The sequence below is a fragment of the Bombina bombina genome, chromosome 5 (assembly GCF_027579735.1).
Source record: "Bombina bombina isolate aBomBom1 chromosome 5, aBomBom1.pri, whole genome shotgun sequence".
NCBI lineage: Eukaryota > Metazoa > Chordata > Amphibia > Anura > Bombinatoridae > Bombina > Bombina bombina.
Window position 1 is genome coordinate 59,438,367 of NC_069503.1, and position 21,668 is coordinate 59,460,034.

At 40.4% G+C, this 21,668-nt stretch overlaps 1 pseudogene; it reads left to right on the plus strand.

Moving 5' to 3' along the window:
* The first annotated feature begins 15,468 nt into the window (after positions 1 to 15,468).
* Positions 15,469 to 21,668, plus strand: part of LOC128659850 (oocyte zinc finger protein XlCOF6-like) — a 125,058-nt pseudogene continuing 118,858 nt past the window's right edge.

Sequence of the window (21,668 nt, forward strand, 5' to 3'; positions counted from 1 at the left end):
GGAAAGTCTTCTACACGTTTGGGCGTAGTCTGTCTTTTAAAAAGATAGATTCTCTTTCTCAGCGACTACGGACTTTCGTCGATCGTCCTTTCTGTTTGACATTTTTTCTAGAGAAGTGAGGGTCAGAAAGCTACGACTTCTTCTTTCCTTTTGGTTGAAGAGTATTATCTGTTTTTGCATATGTGATTGCTGGATAGCAGCCTCCTAAAAGAGTTTCGGCTCCTTCCACTTGAGCTGTTGCTTTCTTGTGGACATTCTAACATATTACTTCAGTTGAGCTGATTGCTAGGCTGTGACTTGGTGTTTACTTCAATTCTTTTCTAAATTTTACATATTTTATATCTTTGCTTCGGCTGAGCCTGTTTTGGTGAGAAAGGTTCTTCAAGCAGTGGTGCCTTCCGTTTAGGTTCCCTGTCTTGTCCCTCCCATTTTATCCGTGTACTATAGCTTTGGTATTGTATCCCACAAGTAAGGATGAAATCCGTGGACTCATCGTATCTTGAAAGAGAAAAGGAAATTTATGCTTACCTGATACATTTATTTCTTTCTCTTGTTAAGTGTAGTCAGTCCACGGGTCATCCATTACTTATGGAATATATCTCTTCCTAACAGGAAACTGCAAGAGGATCACCCAGCAGAGTTGCTATATAGCTCCTCCCCTCATATGTCATATTCAGTCATTCTCTTGCAGCCTAACTAAAGATAGGACGCTGTGAGAGGTCTGTGGTGTTTTTTAACTTAGTTTATTTCTACAATCAAAAGTTTGTTATTTTAAATGGCACCGGAGTGTGCTGTTTATTCTCAGGCAGCATTAGAAGAAGAATCTGCCTGTGTTTTCTATGATCTTAGCAGACGTAACTAAGATCCACTGGCTGTTTCTCATCTGAGGAGTGAGGTAACTTCAGAGAAGGGGAATAGCATGCAGGGCCCCCCTGCAAAAAATGAGGTATGTGCAGTAAATTATTTTTCTGAGGAATGGAATTGACTGAGAAAATACTGCTGATACCATTATAAAGTAAGTTCAGCCTTAAATGCAGTGATAGCGACTGGTATTAGGCTGATGAGTGTGTGTACACTGAATGTATTTTTCTAAGGAATGGAATTGACTTTGAAAATACTGTTAATACTGAAATAATGTATGAGCCTTAACTGCAGTAAAAGCGACTGGTAGCAGGCTTATTAATAATAATACATAACTTATCTAATGTATGTTTAAAACGTTTACTGGCATGTTAATCGTTTTTGTGAGGTACTTGGTGATAAAACTTATTAGGGCATGATTTTTACCACATGGCCATTTTTGTTTTCTGCATAGAAACAGTTTCTGAGCTTCCCCACTGTTGTAATATGAGTGAGAGGGGCCTATTTTAGCGCTTTTTTGCGCAGAAAAAATTCAGTCACAATCTGTCTACTTCATCCTCCATGATCCAGATCGTTTCTAGAGAGCTCAGGGGTCTTCAAAATTCATTTTGAGGGAGGTAATCAGTCACAGAGACCTGTGACAGTGTGTTTTGACTGTGAGAAAAACGTTAATTATATAATTGTTATCCGTTTTTGGGTATTAAGGGGTTAATCATCCATTTGCTGGTGGGTGCAATCCTTTGCTAACTTAATACATTTACTGTGAAAAATTGGTTGCTATAACTATTTTGGTCATTGTTATTTCAACTGTGTCAGCTTTTTGTGCTTCTTAAAGGCACTGTAGCGTTTTTTTTATTGCTTGTAAATTTATTTTGAAAAGTATTTCCAAGTTTGCTAGTCTCATTGCTAGTCTGTTTAAACATGTCTGACTCAGATGAATCTCTTTGTTCACTATGTTTAAAGGCCAATGTGGAGCCCAATAGAAATTTGTGTACTAATTGCATTGATGCTACTTTAAATAAAAGTCAATCTTTACATGTAAAGAAATTATCACCAGACAACGAGGGGGAAGTTATGCCGACTAACTCTCCTCACGTGTCAGTACCTTCGCCTCCCGCTCAGGAGGTGCGTGATTTTCTGGCGCCAAGTACATCAGGGAGGCCCTTACAAATCACTTTGCAAGACATGGCTACTGTTATGACAGAAGTATTATCTAAATTGCCAGAATTAAGAGGCAAGCGCGATAGCTCTGGGTTAAGGACAGAGCGCGCGGATGAGGTGAGAGCCATGTCAGATACTGCGTCACAGTTTGCAGAACGTGAAGACGGAGAGCTTCATTCTGTAGGTGACGGATCTGATCCAGGGAGACTGGATTCAGAGATTTCTAATTTTAAATTTAAGCTAGAGAACCTCCGCACATTGCTAGGGGAGGTATTAGCGGCTCTGAATGATTGTAACACGGTTGCAATTCCAGAAAAATTATGTAGGTTGGATAGATACTATGCGGTACCGGTATGTACTGACGTGTTTCCTATACCTAAAAGGCTTACAGAGATTATTAGCAAGGAGTGGGATAGACCTGGTGTGCCTTTTACCCCTCCTCCCATATTTAGAAAAATGTTTCCTATTGACGCCACCACACGAGACTTATGGCAGACGGTCCCTAAGGTGGAGGGAGCAGTTTCTACTTTAGCTAAGCGTACCACTATCCCGGTGGAGGATAGTTGTGCCTTTTCAGATCCAATGGATAAAAAATTAGAGGGTTACCTTAAGAAAATGTTTGTTCAGCAAGGTTTTATCTTACAGCCCCTTGCATGCATTGCGCCTGTCACTGCTGCGGCGGCATTCTGGTTTGAGTCTCTGGAAGAGACCATTCGCTCAGCTCCATTGGATGAAATTATGAACAAGCTTAAAACACTTAAGCTAGCTAACGCATTTGTTTCTGATGCCGTTGTGCATTTAACCAAACTTACGGCTAAGAATTCCGTATTCGCCATCCAAGCGCGCAGAGCGCTATGGCTTAAATCCTGGTCAGCTGACGTGACTTCTAAATCTAAATTGCTTAATATTCCTTTCAAAGGGCAGACCTTATTCGGGCCCGGCTTAAAAGAAATTATTGCTGACATTACGGGAGGTAAGGGCCATGCTCTACCTCAGGACAGGGCCAAATCAAGGGCCAAACAGTCTAATTTTCGTGCCTTTCGTAACTTCAAGGCAGGAGCAGCATCAACTTCCTCCGCTCCAAAACAGGAAGGAGCTGTTGCTCGTTACAGGCAGGGCTGGAAAGTTAACCAGTCCTGGAACAAGGGCAAGCAGGCCAAGAAACCTGCTGCTGCCTCCAAGACAGCATGAAGAGAGGGCCCCCTATCCGGAAACGGATCTAGTGGGGGGCAGACTTTCTCTCTTCGCCCAGGCTTGGGCAAGAGATGTCCAGGATCCCTGGGCGTTGGAGATCATATCTCAGGGATATCTCCTGGACTTCAAAACTTCTCCTCCACGAGGGAGATTTCATCTTTCAAGGTTATCAGCAAACCAAATAAAGAAAGAGGCGTTTCTACGCTGTGTACAAGACCTCTTACTAATGGGGGTGATCCACCCAGTTCCGCGGACGGAACACGGGCAGGGATTATATTCAAATCTATTTGTGGTTCCCAAGAAAGAGGGAACCTTCAGACCAATCTTGGACTTAAAAATCCTAAACAAATTTCTAAGAGTTCCATCATTCAAAATGGAAACTATTCGAACCATCCTTCCCATGATCCAAGAGGGTCAGTACATGACCACAGTGGACTTAAAGGATGCCTACCTTCACATACCGATTCACAAGGATCATTACCGGTATCTAAGATTTGCCTTCCTAGACAGGCATTACCAGTTTGTAGCTCTTCCCTTCGGATTAGCTACGGCTCCAAGAATCTTTACAAAAATTCTGGGCTCACTTCTGGCGGTACTAAGACCGCGAGGCATAGCGGTGACTCCGTACCTAGACGACATTCTGATACAAGCGTCAAGTTTTCAAACTGCCAAGTCTCATACAGAGATAGTTCTGGCATTTCTGAGGTCGCATGGGTGGAAGGTGAACGTGGAAAAGAGTTCTCTATTACCACTTACAAGAGTTCCCTTTCTAGGGACTCTTATAGATTCTGTAGAGATGAAAATTTACCTGACAGAGGCCAGGTTACTAAAACTTCTAAATGCTTGCCGTGTCCTTCATTCCATTCCACACCCGTCAGTAGCTCAGTGCATGGAAGTAATCGGCTTAATGGTAGCGGCAATGGACATAGTACCATTTGCGCGCCTGCATCTCAGACCGCTGCAATTGTGCATGCTAAGTCAGTGGAACGGGGATTACTCAGATTTGTCCCCCCTACTAAATCTGGATCAAGAGACCAGAGATTCTCTTCTATGGTGGCTTTCTCGGCCACATCTGTCCAAGGGGATGACCTTTCGCAGGCCAGATTGGACGATTGTAACAACAGACGCCAGCCTTCTAGGCTGGGGCGCAGTCTGGAATTCCCTGAAAGCTCAGGGATTATGGACTCAGAAGGAGAAACTCCTCCCAATAAATATTCTGGAATTAAGAGCAATATTCAATGCTCTCCTAGCTTGGCCTCAGTTAGCAACTCTGAGGTTCATCAGATTTCAGTCGGACAACATCACGACTGTGGCTTACATCAACCATCAAGGGGGAACCAGAAGTTCCCTAGCGATGTTGGAAGTCTCAAAGATAATTCGCTGGGCAGAGTCTCACTCTTGCCACCTGTCAGCGATTTACATCCCAGGCGTGGAGAACTGGGAGGCGGATTTTCTAAGTCGCCAGACTTTTCATCCGGGGGAGTGGGAACTTCATCCGGAGGTCTTTGCTCAACTGATTCATCGTTGGGGCAAACCAGATCTGGATCTCATGGCGTCTCGCCAGAACGCCAAGCTTCCTTGTTACGGATCCAGGTCCAGGGACCCGGGAGCGGTGCTGATAGATGCTCTGACAGCCCCTTGGGTCTTCAACATGGCTTATGTGTTTCCACCATTCCCGATGCTTCCTCGTTTGATTGCCAAGATCAAACAGGAGAGAGCTTCGGTGATTCTGATAGCGCCTGCGTGGCCACACAGGACCTGGTATGCAGACCTAGTGGACATGTCGTCCTGTCCACCGTGGTCTCTGCCTCTGAGACAGGACCTTCTAATTCAGGGTCCTTTTTACCATCCAAATCTAATTTCTCTGAGGCTGACTGCATGGAGATTGAACGCTTGATTCTATCAAAGCGTGGCTTCTCGGAGTCGGTTATTGATACCTTAATACAGGCTAGGAAGCCTGTTACCAGAAAAATTTACCATAAGATATGGCGTAAATATTTATATTCGTGCGAATCCAAGAGTTACTCATGGAGTAAGGTTAGGATTCCTAGGATATTGTCCTTTCTACAAGAGGGTTTAGAAAAGGGCTTATCTGCTAGTTCGTTAAAGGGACAGATTTCTGCTCTGTCTATTCTTTTACACAAACGTCTGGCTGAAGTTCCAGACGTTCAGGCTTTCTGTCAGGCTTTAACTAGGATTAAGCCTGTGTTTAAGACTGTTGCTCCGCCGTGGAGCTTAAACTTAGTTCTTAATGTTCTTCAAGGCGTTCCATTTGAACCCCTTCATTCCATTGATATCAAGCTGTTATCCTGGAAGGTTCTGTTTTTGATGGCTATTTCCTCGGCTCGAAGAGTCTCTGAGTTATCTGCCTTACATTGTGATTCTCCTTATCTGATTTTTCATTCAGACAAGGTAGTCCTGCGTACTAAACCTGGGTTCTTTCCTAAGGTAGTTACTAACAGGAATATCAATCAAGAGATTGTTGTTCCATCATTGTGTCCTAACCCTTCTTCAAAGAAGGAACGACTTTTGCATAATCTGGACGTAGTCCGTGCCCTGAAGTTCTATTTGCAGGCAACTAAAGATTTTCGTCAAACTTCTTCCCTGTTTGTCGTTTATTCTGGACAGAGAAGAGGTCAAAAGGCTTTGGCTACCTCTCTCTCTCTTTTTGGCTTCGTAGCATAATACGCTTAGCCTATGAGACTGCTGGACAGCAGCCTCCTGAAAGGATTACAGCTCATTCTACTAGAGCTGTGGCTTCCACCTGGGCCTTTAAAAATGAGGCCTCTGTTGAACAGATTTGCAAGGCTGCGACTTGGTCTTCACTTCACACTTTTTCAAAATTTTACAAATTTGACACTTTTGCTTCTTCGGAGGCTATTTTTGGGAGAAAGGTACTTCAGGCAGTGGTTCCTTCTGTTTAATGTTCCTGCCTTGTCCCTCCCTTCATCCGTGTACTTTAGCTTTGGTATTGGTATTCCATAAGTAATGGATGACCCGTGGACTGACTACACTTAACAAGAGAAAACATAATTTATGCTTACCTGATAAATTTATTTCTCTTGTAGTGTAGTCAGTCCACGGCCCGCCCTGTCTTTAAGGCAGATTTAAATTTTAATTATACTCCAGTCACCACTGCACCCTATGGTTCCTCCTTTCTCGTCTGCTTTGGTCAAATGACTGAATAATACATGTGAGGGGAGGAGCTATATAGCAACTCTGCTGGGTGATCCTCTTGCAGTTTCCTGTTAGGAAGAGATATATTCCATAAGTAATGGATGACCCGTGGACTGACTACACTACAAGAGAAATACATTTATCAGGTAAGCATAAATTATGTTTTTTCGATACAATGAGTCCACGGCCCGCCCTGTTCTATGAGACAGGTTATTAATTTTTTTGTTAAACTTCAGACACCTCTGCACCTTTGCTTTTCCTTTCTCTTCCTAACTTCGTTCAAATGACTGGGTTGGGAGGGAAGGAGGAGCTATTTATACAGCTCTGCTGTGGTGCTCTTTGCCTCCTCCTGCTGACCAGGAGGCATAATCCCACAAGTAAGGATGAAATCAGTGGCCTCATCGTATCAAAAAAGAAATAAATGTATCCACCAATCAGCAAGAACAACCCTGGTTGTTCGCCAAAAATGGGCCGGCATCTAAACTTACATTCTTGCATTTCAAATAAAGATACCAAGAGAATGAAGAAAATTTAATAATAGGAGTAAATTAGAAAGTTGCTTAAAATTGCATGCTCTATCTGAATCACAAAAGAAAAATGTTGGGTTCAGTGTCCCTTTAAGTATTTGTCTGTGTCTGTATCCAGTCTGCCTAGGGTCTGCACAATAAACCTGATGATCTTGAGCTGTTGAAGCTCTAACTAATGTGAGTATTCTGGGTCTGCCTTACATCTGGGGAGTGAAGATTACACAGTATTATGCTATGATGTGTTTCTTTCTCTTCCTTCTGAGGAACATTGTATGCACTATTTGTATTTGTGGTACTGTCTCCATTAAAGACTCTTTTCACGTTGGATATATTACTACATATTGGTCGGTACTACATATTGGTCTGTATTATTATCACTATGTGGGTTTTTGTTACACATTTTATTTTTATTAAACACAAAATGTCTGACAGTGAGGATCTGTAGAAAGTACAATATCAATACTGTAGTATTAGATTTAAATTACATATAAACAACTCTTATCTAACATTTGTGTAACTGCTGCTCTGATATAAATGATATTAAAAATGATTATAATATATTTGTTTTGCCGCGTTTTGCCGTGGTGGCTGTATCAAAAGGCCCTTTGATACAGCCACCACGGCAAAACGCGTTAGTGGCGCCCCCCCCGTTCTTCCCTGTTTGTTGCTTTTAATTAATTTTTTGTGATCTACTACTTAAATATAGAATGACAATTTAATATTCAAACAAGATATATTTACCGCCTCGTTGGCTCTATCTTACTCTGATCTAGCTACGCAAAGCAAGACCACTATGCTATAGATTTCTCATAACGGTAATTAAAGGTACATGGGTTAGGCTTTTCCTAATCTGGATATGGTTTATTAATAACGGTATTAAAAGGTATAATAGAGGAGTTTACTTTTTCACTCCTTACGGTATTACAAGGTATTAAAGTATATTTATCAATAACGGTATTAAAAGGTATAAGAGAGGAGTTTACTTTTTTACTCCTCATGGTATTACAAGGTATTAGAGTGTATTTATTACGGTACTAAAAGGTACAACAACGAGATTTAGAGTTCACTTAGATCGGTATTTAAAGTTAAAAGCCTACCCACAATGGCTTTAGAAGTATGATAGTGAGATTCATATTTCACTCACATTGGTATTATAAGGCTGTGACGAACCAAGGTTATCCAACCCTGCGCCAGTCACTTATTTGGCACAGAAAGGGTTATCAGCCCCCTTTTCTGTCACCAAAAGGTCACAATCTAGCCACACCAGGCAAGCTTGGGATTCAGTTTAGTGGGTGCAAGAGTTAACCGCACTCCCTTAATCTGTACTAGACGTAAGAGAAAAGCCCAACACTCCCTTTTAATGCCACCCACAATAAACTACCAATCCTATAGCTCAAATACTGCCACCACTTAAAATTTATTAAAGGGAAAATCCTAAGGAAAAACCCAGACTTTACACATTAATTCTAGAAATACAATTTAGCAGAAAATGATGGCTCCTTACTTCTGTACAGCAGCTCCCATCGTAAGAATGACACTCTTATTGTTAAGAAATAAGATTCTTAAACCTATTTTTCAGAGATTAGGTTGCTTAACCACACCCTCCTGGGCGGGCTAAGAAACCCCCCTGTCTTTATGACCTCCAATAGACTAATTTCTTGCCTGAAATTATACAATCCAGTATAATTTCTGCTAGGTAAGAAATTTCTATATTTACATATCTAGAACCTTTTAGTTTTATTGGGAGAATCGGTTTGATATCAAATATGCCATAGGTTGTCATATTTACCTTCCTTTAAGGGTAGAGCAGTTTTAACACACATATATACATAACCCATGTCCCTTTATTGCCCTCCTCAGGAGATGTGCTGGGGGGGCCCTGTTCTACATCATGCCCTGCTGCTGACAGCTTAGGCCATAAAAGTCTGTCCTGTTTACACTGCCAAGCATTTATGATGCTCCTGGCACTTCAAAGAAGACACAAACACAATTCTTCTTGAAAAACAAATAACTGTTTTGAGTCCAAGCTACACAAAGTTAACTCCTTAGCAGCTGAATCCTGAGATATTCATGACAAAGGCCAAGAGTTTATTCATAACGGTATTAAAGGCAATACAGTGAAATACACGCTACACAAATAACAGTACTTAAAGGTTAAGCTCACTCTAAGTGGTATTATAAGACATTACAGTATTACAAGGCCAAAAGTTTATTCATAACGTTATCTAAGGCAATACAGTGTAATACACTCTCTACCAATAACGGTTCTCCAAGGTACAAGCTCACTCCTAATGGTATAAAAAGGCATTACAGTAAGACCCACAGCTTACTTATAAAGGTATTACAAGACAAGAGTCTTGATAATATGCAAATAAACCATTAATGATAATATTATGCACCTTAGAGTAATGTATCTTTGACAAACTTACTCACAAAATCTACACACCTTATACCCAGTACTATTTGATATATATCCCTGATTCAAGTGAACCCAGACAAGGTACCATCACCACTGCCATTTGAGTAACTTCCATACTGGAAACAGAAGCCAGTTATTATTACTCTAGTCATTTTTACATGAGACTTCACATTAACCCTAACAAGGGTGTTTGGTCTCTATAAAGCCAGTATTTATATTTCTCCAACATTGGTGTGTCCGGTCCACAGCGTCATCCTTACTTGTGGGATATTCTCTTCCCCAACAGGAAATGGCAAAGAGTCCCAGCAAAGCTGGTCACATGATCCCTCCTAGGCTCCGCCCACCCCAGTCATTCTCTTTGCCGTTGCACAGGCAACATCTCCACGGAGATGGTTAAGAGTTTTTTGGTGTTTAAATGTAGTTTTATTCTTCTATCAAGTGTTTGTTATTTTAAAATAGTGCTGGTATGTACTATTTACTCTGAAACAGAAAAGGATGAAGATTTCTGTTTGCAAGAGGAAGATGATTTTAGCAGACAGTATCTAAAATCGATTGCTGTTTCCACACAGGACTGTTGAGATGAAGTAACTTCAGTAGGGGGAAACAGTTAGCAGTCTTTTCTGCTTAAGGTATGACTAGCCATATTTCTAACAAGACCATGTAATGCTGGAAGGCTGTCATTTCCCCTCATGGGGACCGGTAAGCCATTTTCTTAGTTAAACATAAAAGAATAAAGGGCTTCAAAAAGGGCTTAAAAACTGGTAGACATTTTTCTGGGCTAAAACAATTGCTTTACTAGGCATATTATGCAGATTCTAACTAATTATTGGTATTATAATCTTGGGGAACGTTTAGAAAAACGGCAGGCACTGTGTTGGACACCTTTTTCAGATGGGGGCCTTTCTAGTTATAGACAGAGACTCATTCTGGGACTGTATAGGGGTTAAATGTAAAAACGGCTCCGGTTCCGTTAATTTAAGGGTTAATACTTTTAATGCTTTAAGACACTGTGGTGAAATTTTGGTGAATTTTGAACAATTCCTTCATACTTTTTCACATATTCAGTAATAAAGTGTTTTCAGTTTGAAATTTAAAGTGACAGTAACGGTTTTATTTTAAAACGTTTTTTGTGCTTTGTTGACAAGTTTAAGCCTGTTTAACATGTCTGTACCATCAGATAAGCTATGTTCTATATGTATGAAAGCCAATGTGTCTCCCCATTTAAATTTATGTGATAATTGTGCCATAGTGTCCAAACAAAGTAAGGACAGTAATGCAACAGATAATGATATTGCCCAAGATGATTCCTCAAATGAGGGGAGTAAACATGATACTACATCATCTCCTACTGAGTCTACACCAGTTTTGCCCACACAGGAGGCCCCTAGTACATCTAGTGCACCAATACTTATTACCATGCAACAATTAACGGCTGTAATGGATAACTCCATAGCAAATCTTTTATCCAAAATGCCTACTTATCAGAGAAAGCGCGATTGCTCTGTTTTAAACACTGAAGAGCAAGAGGACGCTGATGATAACTGTTCTGACATACCCTCACACCAATCTCAAGGGGCCATGAGGGAGGTTTTGTCTGAGGGAGAAATTTCAGATTCAGGAAAAATTTCTCATCAAGCTGAACCTGATGTTGTGACATTTAAATTTAAATTAGAACATCTCCGCGCACTGCTTAAGGAGGTGTTATCTACTCTGGATGATTGTGACAATTTGGTCATTCCAGAGAAATTATGTAAGATGGACAAGTTCCTAGAGGTTCCGGTGCCCCCCGACGCTTTTCCTATACCCAAGCGGGTGGCGGACATAGTAAATAAAGAGTGGGAAAGGCCCGGCATACCTTTTGTTCCCCCCCCCCTATATTTAAGAAATTATTTCCTATAGTCGACCCCAGAAAGGACTTATGGCAGACAGTCCCCAAGGTCGAGGGGGCGGTTTCTACTCTAAACAAACGCACTACTATTCCTATCGAAGATAGTTGTGCTTTCAAAGATCCTATGGATAAGAAATTAGAGGGTTTGCTTAAAAAGATTTTTGTACAGCAAGGTTACCTTCTACAACCAATTTCATGCATTGTTCCTGTCACTACGGCAGCGTGTTTCTGGTTCGAGGAACTAGAAAAATCGCTCAGTAAAGAATCTTCGTATGAGGAGGTTATGGACAGAGTTCAAGCACTTAAATTGGCTAACTCTTTTGTTTTAGATGCCGCTTTGCAATTAACTAGATTAGCGGCGAAAAATTCAGGGTTTGCTGTCGTGGCGCGCAGAGTGCTTTGGCTAAAGTCTTGGTCAGCGGATGTGTCTTCCAAGACAAAATTGCTTAACATTCCTTTCAAAGGTAAAACATATTTTGGACCTGATTTGAAAGAGATTATTTCAGACATCACTGGGGGAAAGGGTCACGCCCTCCCACAGGATAGGTCTTTTAAGGCTAATAATAAGCCTAATTTTCGTCCCTTTCGCAGAAACGGACCAGTCTCTAATTCTGTATCCTCTAAGCAAGAGGGTAATACTTCACAACCCAAACCAGCCTGGAAACCAATGCAAGGCTGGAACAAGGGTAAGCAGGCCAAGAAGCCTACCACTGCTACCAAAACAGCATGAAGGGATAGCCCCCGATCCGGGACCGGATCTAGTGGGGGGCAGACTTTCTCTCTTTGCTCAGGCTTGGGCAAGAGATGTTCAGGATCCTTGGGCGCTAGAAATAGTTTCTCAAGGTTATCTCCTGGAATTCAAGGAACTACCCCCAAGGGGAAGGTTCCACAGGTCTCAATTATCTTCAAACCAAATAAAGAGACAGGCATTCTTACATTGTGTAGAAGACCTGTTAAAGATGGGAGTGATACATCCAGTTCCAATAAGAGAACAATGAATGGGATTTTATTCCAATCTGTTCATAGTTCCCAAAAAGAGGGAACATTCAGACCAATTTTGGATCTAAAGATCCTAAACAAATTTCTCAGGGTACCATCGTTCAAAATGGAAACTATTCGAACGATCCTACCTACTATCCAGGAAAATCAATTTATGACTACCGTGGAGTTAAAGGATGCGTACCTACATATTCCTATCCACAAGGAACATCATCAGTTCCTAAGGTTCGCTTTTCTGGACAAGCATTACCAGTTTGTGGCACTTCCATTTGGATTAGCCACTGCTCCAAGGATTTTCACAAAGGTACTAGGGTCCCTTCTAGCGGTTCTAAGACCAAGGGGCATTGCAGTAGTACCTTACTTGGACGACATCCTGATTCAAGCGTCGTCCCTGTCAAAAGCAAAGGCTCATACGGACATCGTCCTAGCCTTTCTCAGATCTCACGGATGGAAGGTGAACAAAGAAAAAAGTTCTCTGTCCCCGTCAACAAGAGTTCCCTTCTTGGGAACAATAATAGATTCCTTAGAAATGAGGATTTTTCTGACAGAGGTCAGAAAATCAAAACTTCTAAGCTCTTGTCAAGTACTTCATTCTGTTCCTCGTCCTTCCATAGCGCAGTGCATGGAAGTAATAGGATTGATGGTTGCAACAATGGACATAGTTCCTTTTGCACGAATTCATCTAAGACCGTTACAACTGTGCATGCTCAGACAGTGGAATGGGGATTATACAGACTTGTCTCCGACGATTCAAGTAGATCAAAAGACCAGAGATTCACTCCGTTGGTGGCTGACCCTGGACAATCTGTCACAGGGAATGAGCTTCCACAGACCAGAGTGGGTCATTGTCACGACCGACGCCAGCCTAGTGGGCTGGGGCGCGGTCTGGGAATCCCTGAAAGCTCAGGGTCTATGGTCTCGGGAAGAGTCTCTTCTCCCGATAAACATTCTGGAACTGAGAGCGATATTCAATGCTCTCAGAGCTTGGCCTCAACTAGCAAAGGCCAAATTCATAAGGTTTCAGTCAGACAACATGACGACCGTTGCATATATCAATCATCAGGGGGGAACAAGGACTTCCCTGGCGATGAAAGAAGTGACCAAGATAATTCAATGGGCGGAGGATCACTCCTGCCACTTGTCTGCGATCTACATCCCAGGAGTGGAAAATTGGGAAGCGGATTTTCTGAGTCGTCAGATATTCCATCCGGGGGAGTGGGAACTCCATCCGGAAATCTTTGCCCAAATAACTCAATTATGGGGCATTCCAGACATGGATCTGATGGCGTCTCGTCAGAACTTCAAGGTTCCTTGCTACGGGTCCAGATCCAGGGATCCCAAGGCGACCCTAGTAGATGCACTAGTAGCACCTTGGACCTTCAACCTAGCTTATGTATTCCCACCGTTTCCTCTCATCCCCAGGCTGGTAGCCAGGATCAATCAGGAGAGGGCCTCGGTGATCTTGATAGCTCCTGCGTGGCCACGCAGGACTTGGTATGCAGACCTGGTGAATATGTCATCGGCTCCACCATGGAAGCTACCTTTGAGACAGGACCTTCTTGTTCAGGGTCCATTCGAACATCCGAATCTGGTTTCCCTCCAATTGACGGCTTGGAGATTGAACGCTTGATTTTATCAAAGCGTGGGTTTTCAGATTCTATAATAGATACTCTGATTCAGGCTAGAAAGCCTGTAACTAGAAAAATTTACCATAAAATATGGAAAAAATATATCTGTTGGTGTGAATCTAAAGGATTCCCATGGAACAAGATAAAAATTCCTAAGATTCTATCCTTTCTACAAGAAGGTTTGGAGAAAGGATTATCTGCAAGTTCTCTGAAGGGACAGATCTCTGCTTTATCTGTTTTACTTCACAAAAGACTGGCAGCTGTGCCAGATGTTCAAGCATTTGTTCAGGCTCTGGTTAGGATCAAGCCTGTTTACAGACCTTTGACTCCTCCCTGGAGTCTAAATCTAGTTCTTTCAGTTCTTCAAGGGGTTCCGTTTGAACCCTTACATTCCGTAGATATTAAGTTATTATCTTGGAAAGTTTTGTTTTTGGTTGTAATTTCTTCTGCTAGAAGAGTTTCAGAGTTATCTGCTCTGCAGTGTTCTCCGCCCTATCTGGTGTTCCATGCAGATAAGGTGGTTTTGCGTACTAAGCCTGGTTTTCTTCCGAAAGTTGTTTCCAACAAAAATATTAACCAGGAGATAGTTGTACCTTCTTTGTGTCCGAATCCAGTTTCAAAGAAGGAACGTTTGTTACACAATTTGGACGTAGTCCATGCTCTAAAATTCTATTTAGAGGCTACTAAAGATTTCAGACAAACATCTTCCTTGTTTGTTGTTTATTCTGGTAAAAGGAGAGGTCAAAAAGCGACTTCTACCTCTCTTTCCTTTTGGCTTAAAAGCATTATCCGATTGGCTTATGAGACTGCCGGACGGCAGCCTCCTGAAAGAATCACAGCTCACTCCACTAGGGCTGTGGCTTCCACATGGGCCTTCAAGAACGAGGCTTCTGTTGACCAGATATGTAAGGCAGCGACTTGGTCTTCACTGCACACTTTTGCCAAATTTTACAAAATTTGATACTTTTGCTTCTTCGGAGGCTATTTTTGGGAGAAAGGTTTTGCAAGCCGTGGTGCCTTCCATTTAGGTGACCTGATTTGCTCCCTCCCTTCATCCGTGTCCTAAAGCTTTGGTATTGGTTCCCACAAGTAAGGATGACGCCGTGGACCGGACACACCAATGTTGGAGAAAACAGAATTTATGCTTACCAGATAAATTACTTTCTCCAACGGTGTGTCCGGTCCACGGCCCGCCCTGGTTTTTTAATCAGGTCTGATGAATTATTTTCTCTAACTACAGTCACCACGGTATCATATGGTTTCTCCTATATATATTTCCTCCTGTCCGTCAGTCGAATGACTGGGGTGGGCGGAGCCTAGGAGGGATCATGTGACCAGCTTTGCTGGGACTCTTTGCCATTTCCTGTTGGGGAAGAGAATATCCCACAAGTAAGGATGACGCCGTGGACCGGACACACCGTTGGAGAAAGTAATTTATCAGGTAAGCATAAATTCTGTTTTTCTGGCTTGATAGTAGTAGACCCAAATCGGATTTTAAATGTATGTCAATCCCCTGTTTTTAATATGATCTAGTAAAAGTTATATTTTAATATATATTTTTTCCTCATTTTGTTACATTTGAACGTTCAAGAGTGTTATATTTGTACCCTTTTGTCAGTTTCTTACTGATTCTTTGTAAACTTATACTGTACTTGTAAATTTCTGGAAAGATAAATATTTGATGTGCAACTGTAACATCCACAGAGCTAACTGTACTAAATTCTTGTGCTGAATCAATAGCACATATGTAATAACCTACACAGCTGATCTGTATCACATGAATTGTTATGTGTGCCTTTAATTATACCATACGTACAGTTAATCAGAAGCATTATTTATTATCTGTCTAAACCATTTAATATACTTTTTACAGACACGGCCAGAGCACTGAGAGATATCAGGTATTGATGTAACTGGAGTGAATAAGGGAACCTTCTTCCTGAGCACAGACATTGGGGCCTGTTATCAGCATGAACTCATATGTGTTAGGTGAGTAAAATAGATGTTATGCTGACTTTAATTACTGGTAAAATAGAATAGATTGCTCATTAAACAAATATAAACTATTATGTTTATATCTACATCCTTAAGAACATTTGTGTCAACACCGGCTCTCAGATCACCTGCAACTCTACCTTCCCCTGCCCTAACCCAACTCATGGAACTCCCATAACTACACTTGTTCCCATATGTGGAACACCTACAACTCCACCAGTAAGTGTTTCCCACCCCAGAACCGCCACTGATTTGTGTGCTTAATTTCACAGTTAGCCTTATTAAACTAATACATTTTTGGCTGATTATATAAATTAAACAACTGCAACTGCAAGCTAAGAAGTATAATATCACTGTTTCTTTAGTCTTTTAAAACATCTCACACTAATTATTAATCTGTGTTGATTAAGACATCATATTCTCACCCTACTGGTTGAGCATGAGACGGGCAGTGCTGTATGTACATTTGCTTGTCAATGTTAAATAAGGATGGTAGATGCCACCTATCTTGCCCAGAATACAGATGTACTTGTTCCCTGGCTGAGAACATTATCCACCTACACCTTATTTAATGGGGCACTATAAATTGTTTTAATCAGTAATCAGTGGTTTAGTTTATTATGATGTAGAAATATTTACATTATTTGTCTTTCTTTGTTTAAATTTGTGATTTACAGGTTAATCAATTTAAAAATAAACACAAAACAGAAGCCATTTTATGGAGTGTAAATAAATAATATGATTTGTGTAAGACGATGGTTTCCATTTTAAAGAATAAACTTTCTTTATTCCTTTTCTTTTTATGTAGACAATCACTTGAATAGTTCATACCCATCCTTCACTACAGGAAGCATCAGTTTGATACCACAAACTCCAATAGTCTCAGACACTAATGACTTTTCACAAACATTGGGGAAATCACAGCAGATATTTAAAGAAGATGGTGAATTGGCAGGAACTGGGCAGCAATCATGTACAGAGAGAAATTTAGTCATCAAACAAGAGGACAACATTTATGCCTTCTCTAGTGAAATGATTATCCCAGAGGATAAACCACACACATTTACTGAGTTTTCAAAACATTTAAAAGAAGGGGAAAGTCTTAAGTCTAGCCAAATTATTCATACAAATAAGAAACCATTCAAATGTACAGAATGTGAGAAAAGCGTCACATGTAATTTGCATCTCCTTGAACACCACACAGTTGTGAAACCTCACACATGTACAGAATGCGGGAGATGTTTCACATCTAAAGGAAGCCTTAAGTGTCACAAAAAGACCCACACAGGGGAGAAACCTTTCACATGTAATGAGTGTGGGGGATGTTTCACATCCAAGGGAAATCTCATATCTCATGAAAAGACTCACACAGGGGAGAAACCTTTCACATGTAATGAGTGTGGGAGATGTTTCACATCCAAGGGAAATCTCATATCTCATGAAAAGACTCACACAGGGGAGAAACCTTTCACATGTAATGAGTGTGGGAGATGTTTCACATCCAAGGGAAATCTCATATCTCATGAAAAGACTCACACAGAGGAGAAACCTTTCACATGTACAGAGTGTGGAAAATGTTTTACACATAAGAGTGATCTAAAAACCCATGAAAGGGTTCACACAGGAGAAAAGCCTTTCACATGTACAGAGTGTGGAAAATGTTTTACATATATGAGTAATCTGAAAAGTCATGAAATGATTCACACAGGAGAAAAGCCTTTCACATGTACAGAGTGTGGAAAATGTTTTACACGTATGAGTATTCTAAAAAGTCATGAAATGATTCACACAGGAGAAAAGCCTTTCACATGTACAGAGTGTGGAAAATGTTTTACACATATGAGTAATCTGAAAAGTCATGAAATGATTCACACAGGAGAAAAGCCTTTCACGTGTACAGAGTGTGGAAAATGTTTTACATTAAAGAGTAGTCTGAATATTCATGAAAGGATTCACACAGGAAAAAAGCCTTTCACATGTACAGAGTGTGGAAAATGTTTTACACATATGAGTAATCTGAAAAGTCATGAAATGATCCACACAGGAGAAAAGCCTTTCACATGTACAGAGTGTGGAAAATGTTTTACATTAAAGAGTAGTCTGAATATTCATGAAAGGATTCACACAGGAAAAAAGCCTTTCACATGTACAGAGTGTGGAAAATGTTTTACAAAAAAGAGTAATATGAAAAGTCATGAAAGGATTCACAAGGGAAGAAACCTTTCACATGTTTAGAAAGTGGGAAAAAGGGTTTTATTGAAATCAGGTATTACAAAAAACGAACTATTTACACACAATCTTTAAATACACAGTGTACAAACCTTTTTACAATTATCCTAAAAAGGACAAACTCTCTAAATAGAAGCATCAAAAAGATCATATTGTAAATAACACTTTCTAATCCCAGTTATAAAAGCCCCAGGTTGGAAGTGCTCTCCTGCTGTCCTTTGTTCCTCTATATATGTGCACCTAAGTTTCTCTCATATCAATTTGATAGAATCCAAACACCACACAGGAATATACAGATATGTCCTCATACTGACCAGTTTACACAACCATTCACCACCAAAGCACCCCCAGTGTTTATTAATATGCCAGTGTTAGGAGTTGTACGTTTGTATTACATAGGGGAGGAAATTATTACATTTACAGAATAAAGGAGTCTTTGTATGAATAGTGTTAGAGAATTATATAAACAAGAACATCAGTCTCAAATGATTGACACCTGGGAGATATATTTAATGTGCACATCATGTGGATAAACCTTTTCTTATAGCAATGGATGCTTAGCATTGTACATGTTATATATCAGAGGAATTCCTGAGGGAAACTGATTTTAATTTATGAGAAACAATGGGCTAGATTACAAGTGGAGCGCTAATTTATTGCACACACAAAAATGTGCAAATGGTCCCATAAGTTATCAGCCATTACAAGCGAATGGTTTTTTCTACCAGGAGCTCATGTAGCAATTAGCGCTTATAAAATTAACAAGAGAAAAGATCTCTGGTTAATTTTCTAAATGTCCACCAAATGCCCCTAAATGTAAGAGTTACTTTTCTTTAATTAAAAAAAAAATAGCATTTTTTAAAAACAAAATAAAAATTACTGCAGTTTTTGGGGGTTAAAGTTGCCGGCTATTCAGTGTTAAAGACAGCACTGAAAAGTGCCTTTACATTTTGGTCTATGGGAACTGTGTGTTTCCTGTAAATATACTGTATATGCTTTTATATATATATATATATATATATATATATATATACACAGTGTAAATACACATATTAACTAATAAATATGCTTATATATTTATATTTGCAGCTATCGCTGCGCGACCTACCCCCTGCGCTCCGCTAGTTCTCATGAGAACGAGGCTCATTGGAGCCTATTGGAGCATGCTCTCATGAGTGCAATGCTTCAGTGCAATGCGAATGTGAGGTCGTGTTAGCATTCCACCTCCCCTGTAATACCAGTGCACGTTTGAGTGCATTGTTATTACAAATAGGAGCTCAAATATTGCTTAAACTAAAGTGATATTTTGCGTTCCATTTATAATCAGGCCCAATATCAGTAACCGTTACATACGTGATCATAATCAGTTTAATTTAAATGGCTACTATAACCTACATGTATACTGGGTATGTAATATGTGTGTCATGTTCTGTAACTTGATATTATGTCTATTAGATGTTTTCATGTTAGTTAGAAGCCACAAAAACTGATAATAGCACATACTCAGGGCTGGATTGGGTCACCGGGAAACCGGGAAAAATCTCGGTGGGCCCGGGCCTGGGATGGGCTGGCCGCCAAAAGCTGCAGAGAGTGACATGAGGAGATCAACGAGCACAGTCAGCGCCAGCAAAAGCGCCGCAACACATGAGTCAGGGATCGCAGCGCAGTGGCCGAGCTACCGAGTTTGAGCACTGCAGGTGAGGGACTGGGAGGCGGGAGAACTGAGGCGGGAGCAGAGCGGCAGATGAATAGAACACTAGAAAGGATCAAAGGAAGTCTCCTCATAAGACCAAAGAACTGTAAAATGTTCACAGGTTTACTAAATATTTGTGACCTTTAACAAAATGTCACATCTTTTTTACAGGCTGACTTCTCTTTGGAGGTTAAAATAACACAGAAATTCGGGGCAGTGGGTGTTTTGGCCATTTAGCAGACAGATCTGTGAGGATGCAAAAATAACCAAAATATATAAATCCCTGTACTGTGATAAGGGGTATTCTCTGTCAATTTAAATGGAAACAAATTTAGTGCAATTTAGCAGTACACTATGAGATGTGAGTTTTATTTACTTTGTTTAAACAGTTTAATTTGTATGTTGTATATATCAGTGGATTTAGACACTAAATGTATAGGGCATTTAAAGTGTAATTTTGTTTTGTTTGTTTGCTAGGTAAAATAAATGCAGTAGAGTTTGTATGTTGTATATATCAGTGGATTTAGACACTAAATTTATAGGACGTTTAAAGTGTAATTTTGTTTTATTTGTTTGCTGGGTAAAATAAATGCAGTAGAGTTTGTATGTTGTATATATCAGTGGATTTAGACACTAAGGCCTAGATTTAGAGTTTGGCGGTAGCCGTGAAAACCAGCGTTTTTAGGCTACCGCCGGTATTTGGAGTCACTGAAAAAAGGGTCTAACGCTCACTTTTCAGCCGCAACTTTTCCATACCGCAGATCCCCTTACGTAAATTACGTATCCTATCTTTTCAATGGGATCTTTCTAACTCCGGTATTTAGAGTCGTGTCTGAAGTGAGCGTTAGAATTCTAACGACCAAACTCCAGCCGCAGAAAAAAACCAGGAGTTAAGAGCTTTTTGGGCTAACGCCGGTTCATAAAGCTCTTAACTACTGTGCTCTAAAGTACACTAACACCCATAAACTACCTATGTACCCCTAAACCGAGGTCCCCCCACATCGCCGCCACTCGATTACATTTTTTTAACCCCTAATCTGCCGACCGCCACCTACGTTATACTTATGTACCCCTAATCTGCTGCCCCTAACACCGCCGACCCCTATATTATATTTATTAACCCCTAACCTGCCCCCCACAACGTCGCCGCCAGATACCTACAATAATTAACCCCTAATCTGCCGACCGCAAAGCGCCGCCACCTACATTATAGCTATGTACCCCTAATCTGCTGCTCCTAACACCGCCGACCCCTATATTATATTTATTAACCCTTAATCTGCCCCCCTCAACGTCACCTCCACCTGCCTACACTTATTAACCCCTAATCTGCCGAGCGGACCGCACTGCTACTATAATAAAGTTATTAACCCCTAATCCGCCTCACTAACCCTATAATAAATAGTATTAACACCTAATCTGCCCTCCCTAACATCGCCAACACCTAACTTCAATTATTAACCCCTAATCTGCCGACCGGAGCTCACCGCTATTCTAATAAATGTATTAACCCCTAAAGCTAAGTCTAACACTAACACCCCCCTAAGTTAAATATAATTTAAATCTAACGAAATAAATTAACTCTTATTAAATAACTTATTCCTATTTAAAGCTAAATACTTACCTGTAAAATAAACTCTAACATAGCTACAATATAAATTATAATTACATTGTAGCTATTTTAGGATTAATATTTATTTTACAGGCAACTTTGTAATTATTTTAACCAGGTACAATAGCTATTAAATAGTTAAGAACTATTTAATAGTTACCTAGTTAAAATAATTACAAAATTACCTGTAAAATAAATCCTAACCTAAGTTACAATTAAACCTAACACTATACTATCATTAAATTAATTAAATAAAATACCTACATTTACCTACAATTAAACCTA